Source organism: Lithobates pipiens, unplaced genomic scaffold, assembly GCF_037356315.1.
Source record: "Lithobates pipiens isolate NorthernLeopardFrog02 unplaced genomic scaffold, aLitPip1_a1.2 Scaffold_94, whole genome shotgun sequence".
In the NCBI taxonomy this organism is placed as follows: domain Eukaryota; kingdom Metazoa; phylum Chordata; class Amphibia; order Anura; family Ranidae; genus Lithobates; species Lithobates pipiens.
The window spans coordinates 1,720,513-1,725,997 of record NW_027507917.1 but is presented as its reverse complement, the minus strand read 5'-3'; the positions used below and the strand labels follow the sequence as shown (position 1 = coordinate 1,725,997).

Sequence of the window (5,485 nt, the reverse complement as noted above, 5' to 3'; positions counted from 1 at the left end):
TCCGTTCCCATGCGTTCCCACAGGACTTGAGCCCTGCCCCCGATGCATCTGAGAAATAGAACAAAGTATGGAATCGGATCTTTTAGGACACATAGAGCTGATGTCTGCCTCCATTTTTTGGTTTTGTGCGGTTTCTAAGCTCTTGGGGATACTTTTATTTTTTTTATAATTTTTTTTCTAAAACTTTATTTGAATCACAAAAAGGACCATATACTCTTCGGTGTCGGGTTCTCTTTAATGAAACATCAGCCGCCAATTAGATCCCCGAAGGGTTAAAACGTCTCCTCAGACGCCAAGGACATTTTTAAGGACATTATTATATATATATTACTGGGATTATATATATATATATGTTTCCAGGGACAATGTGAGGGACATTGGGAATGGGAGGACAATGACCTTTCAGGGATATTCTGGGATAGCGGAGCGCTCCGGCTTGTTGCAGGTCCTCTTTCCTGCCGAAAGGTGTCGCCCAAGGACCGTCCCTCTCCACGTTGTGCCCCCGGACTACATCTCCCGGCATTCCGAGCGGGAAAAGGGGGCGGGGCCTGAGAGGTGCAGCAACACGGCGGAGAAAGATGGCGGCCGGGAGCCGAAGAGACAGGTGAGAGAGCGGGGGAGGGGAGCGCCCCGAGGTGTACCCCCATATTATCCTATACACCCCTCCCCCACCACCTTCTGTATATACATCTCATTGTACACCGCCCCCTCCCCCGCTACCGCCATACCCGGCTCATATCCTATCCGATCCCATCATACCTGTACATCTGGGGTCCCCTCACCCCCCCCCCCCCATACATCAATTACACCCTCCATGTACCCGCACCCCAATATGTACCCACACCCCAATCATCACCCCAGTATATACCCACACCCCAATCATCACCCCAGTATATACCCACACCCCAATCATCACCCCAGTATATACCCACACCCCAATCATCACCCCAGTATATACCCACACCCCAATCATCACCCCAGTATATACCCACACCCCAATCATCACCCCAGTATATACCCACACCCCAATCATCACCCCAGTATATACCCACACCCCAATCATCACCCCAGTATATACCCACACCCCAATCATTATTATTATTTATTATGTGTGCAGGTGAGAAGAAATCTCCCCCCCCTCCTGTATACATCTCCCCTCCCCCTTCTGTATACATCTCCCCTCCCCCTTCTGTATACATCTCCCCTCCCCCTTCTGTATACATCTCCCCTCCCCCTTCTGTATACATCTCCCCTCCCCCCTCCTGTATACATCTCCCCATCTCCCCTCCCCCTTCTGCATACATCTCCCCTCCCCCTTCTGCATACATCTCCCCTCCCCCCTCCTGTATACATCTCCCCATCTCCCCTCCCCCTTCTGCATACATCTCCCCTCCCCCTTCTGCATACATCTCCCCTCCCCCCTCCTGTATACATCTCCCCATCTCCCCTCCCCCTTCTGCATACATCTCCCCTCCCCCTTCTGCATACATCTCCCCTCACCCCCTCTGTATACATCTCCCCTCTGTATACATCTCCCCTCCCCCCTCCTGTATACATCTCCCCTCCCCCCTCTATACATCTCCCCTCCTCCTGTATACATCTCCCCCCTCCTGTATACATCTCCCCTCCCCCTCCTGTATACATCCCCCTCCAACCCCTCCTGTATACATCCCCCCTCCCCCCTCCTGTATACATCCCCCCTCCCCCCTCCTGTATACATCCCCCCTCCCCCCTCCTGTATACATCCCCCTCCCCCCTCCTGTATACATCTCCCCTCCCCCCTCTATACATCCCCCCTCCTGTATACATCTCCCCTCCCCCTTCTGTATACATCTCCCCTCCCCCTTCTGTATACATCTCCCCTCCCCCCTCTATACATCCCCCCTCCTGTATACATCCCCCTCCCCCCTCCTGTATACATCCCCCCTCCTGTATACATCCCCCCTCCCCCCTCCTGTATACATCCCCCCTCCCCCCTCCTGTATACATCCCCCCTCCTGTATACATCTCCCCTCCCCCCTCCTGTATACATCCCCCCTCCCCCCTCCTGTATACATCTCCCCTCCCCCTTCTGTATACATCCCCCCCCCCTGTATACATCCCCCTCCCCCTCCCCCTCCTGTATACATCCCCCTCCCCCCCTCCTGTATACATCCCCCTCCCCCCTCCTGTATACATCCCCCCTCCCCCCTCCGGTATACATCCCCCCCTTCTGTATACATCTCCCCTCCCCCCTCTGTATACATCTCCCCTCCTGTATACATCCCCCCTCCTGTATACACCCCCCCTCCCCCTCCTGTATACATCTCCCCTCCCCCCTCCTGTATACATCTCCCCTCCCCCCTCCTGTATACATCTCCCCATCTCCCCTCCCCCTTCTGCATACATCTCCCCTCCCCCTTCTGCATACATCTCCCCTCCCCCTTCTGCATACATCTCCCCTCCCCCTTCTGCATACATCTCCCCTCACCCCCTCTGTATACATCTCCCCTCTGTATAATCTCCCCTCCCCTCCCCCCTCTATACATCTCCCCTCCCCCCTCTATACATCTCCCCTCCTCCTGTATACATCTCCCCTCCTCCTGTATACATCTCCCCCCTCCTGTATACATCTCCCCTCCCCCTCCTGTATACATCTCCCCTCCCCCCTCTATACATCCCCCCTCCTGTATACACCCCCCTCCTGTATACATCCCCCTCCCCCTCCTGTATACATCCCCCCTCCTGTATACATCTCCCCTCCCCTCCTGTATACATCCCCCTCCAACCCCTCCTGTATACATCCCCCTCCCCCCTCCTGTATACATCCCCCCTCCCCCTCCTGTATACATCCCCCCTCCCCCCTCCTGTATACATCCCCCCTCCTGTATACATCTCCCCTCCCCCTCCTGTATACATCTCCCCTCCCCCTCTATACATCCCCCCTCCTGTATACATCTCCCCTCCCCCTTCTGTATACATCTCCCCTCCCCCCTTCTGTATACATCTCCCCTCCCCCCTCTATACATCCCCCCTCCTGTATACATCCCCCTCCCCCCTCCTGTATACATCCCCCCTCCCCCCTCCTGTATACATCCCCCCTCCCCCCTCCTGTATACATCCCCCCTCCCCCCTCCTGTATACATCCCCCCTCCCCCTCTGTATTCATCGCCCCTCCCCCCTCTGTATATATCCCCCTCCCCCCCCCTCGGTATACATCTCCCCTCCCCCCCCCTCGGTATACATCTCCCCTCCCCCCCCTCGGTATACATCTCCCCTCCCCCCCCCCTCGGTATACATCTCCCCTCCCCCCCCCTCGGTATACATCTCCCCTCCCCCCCCTCGGTATACATCTCCCCTCCCCCCCCCTCGGTATACATCTCCCCTCCCCCCCCTCGGTATACATCTCCCCTCCCCCCCCCCTCGGTATACATCTCCCCTCCCCCCCCCTCGGTATACATCTCCCCTCCCCCCCCTCGGTATACATCTCCCCTCCCCCCCCTCGGTATACATCTCCCCTCCCCCCCCCTCGGTATACATCTCCCCCTCCCCCCCCCTCGGTATACATCTCCCCTCCCCCCCCCTCGGTATACATCTCCACTCCCCCCCCTCGGTATACATCTCCACTCCCCCCCCCCTCGGTATACATCTCCACTCCCCCCCCCTCGGTATACATCTCCACTCCCCCCCCCTCGGTATACATCTCCACTCCCCCCCTCGGTATACATCTCCACTCCCCCCCTCGGTATACATCTCCACTCCCCCCCTCGGTATACATCTCCACTCCCCCCCTCGGTATACATCTCCACTCCCCCCCTCGGTATACATCTCCACTCCCCCCCTCGGTATACATCTCCACTCCCCCCCTCGGTATACATCTCCACTCCCCCCCTCGGTATACATCTCCACTCCCCCCCTCGGTATACATCTCCACTCCCCCCCTCGGTATACATCTCTCCTTCCCCCCTCGGTATACATCTCTAGTCCTCCCCCTCCACCAGCAGCAATAGTGCTTCCTAGCCTGTACAGCTCCCCCTAGTTACAAGTAATCTCCCAGCATTGTGGAATGGAGGATGTGATAGGAGGGGCGCTGTCATTGTGGGGTGTGATTGGAGGATGTAATTGTAGGGTGGGGTGTGATTGAGCGCTGTGATTGGAGTGGGGGTGTGATTGGAGGGGGGGTGTGATTGGAAGATGTGATTGGAGGGGGGGTGTGATTGGAGGGTGGGGTGTGATTGGGCGATGTGATTGGAGGATGTGATTGGAGGGGGGGTGTGATTGGAGGGTGGGGTGTGATTGGGCGCTGTGATTGGAGGATGTGATTGGAGGGGGGGGTGTGATTGGAGGGGGGTGTGATTGGAAGATATGATTGGAGGGGGGGGTGTGATTGGAGGGGGAGTGTGATTGGAAGATGTGATTGGAGGGGGGGTGTGATTGGAGGGGGGGTGTGATTGGAGGGGGGTGTGATTGGAGGGTGGGGTGTGATTGGAGGATGTGATTGGAGGGGGGTGTGATTGGAGGGGGATGTGATTGGAGAGGGGGATGTGATTGGGGGGGGATGTGATTGGAGGGGGATGTGATTGGAGGGGGGGTGTGATTGGAGGGGGGGGTGTGATTGGAGGGGGGGATGTGATTGGAGAGGGGATGTGATTGGAGAGGGGGATGTGATTGGAGAGGGGGATGTGATTGGAGAGGGGGATGTGATTGGAGAGGGGGATGTGATTGGAGGGGGGGTGTGATTGGAGGGGGGGTGTGATTGGAGGGGGGATGTGATTGGAGGGGGATGTGATTGGAGGGGGGATGTTGATTGGAGGATGTGATTGGAGGGGGGATGTGATTGGAGGGGGGATGTGATTGGGTGCTGTGATTGGAGGATGTGATTGGGGGGTGTGATTAGAGGGGGGTGTGATTGGAGGATGTGATTGGAGGGGGTGTGATTGGAGGGGGGGGTGTGATTGGGCACTGTGATTGGAGGGGGGTGTGATTGGAGGATGTGATTGGAGGGGGGGTGTGATTGGAAGATGTGATTGGAGGGGGGTGTGATTGGAGGGGGGGTGTGATTGGAGGGGGGGTGTGATTGGAGGGGGGTGTGATTGGAGGATGTGATTGGAGGGGGGATGTGATTGGAGGGGGGTGTGATTGGGCGCTGTGATTGGAGGGGGGGTGTGATTGGAGGGGGGTGTGATTGGAGGGGGGGTGTGATTGGAGGGGGGATGTGATTGGAGGATGTGATTGGAGGATGTGATTGGAGGATGTGATTGGAGGGGGGGTGTGATTGGAGGATGTGATTGGGAGGGGGGTGTGATTGGAGGGGGGGTGTGATTGGGCACTGTGATTGGAGGGGGGTGTGATTGGAGGGTGGGGTGTGATTGGGCGATGTGATTGGAGGGGGGATATGATTGGAGAGGGGTGTGATTGGAGGATGTGATTGGAGGGGGGGTGTGATTGGGCGCTGTGATTGGAGGGGGGGTGTGATTGGAGGGGGAGTGTGATTGGAAGATGTGAT

General features: G+C 57.2%; 1 protein-coding gene across 1 annotated transcript in view; it reads left to right on the top strand.

Moving 5' to 3' along the window:
- Positions 1-543: 543 nt before the first annotated feature.
- Positions 544-5,485, top strand: part of LOC143973738 (FHF complex subunit HOOK-interacting protein 1B-like) — a 111,153-nt gene continuing 106,211 nt past the window's right edge. Inside the window, exon 1 of the mRNA XM_077474574.1 lies at positions 544-604. The gene's annotated coding sequence lies outside the window, so the exon portion shown is untranslated. The remainder of the gene's footprint in view (positions 605-5,485) is intronic.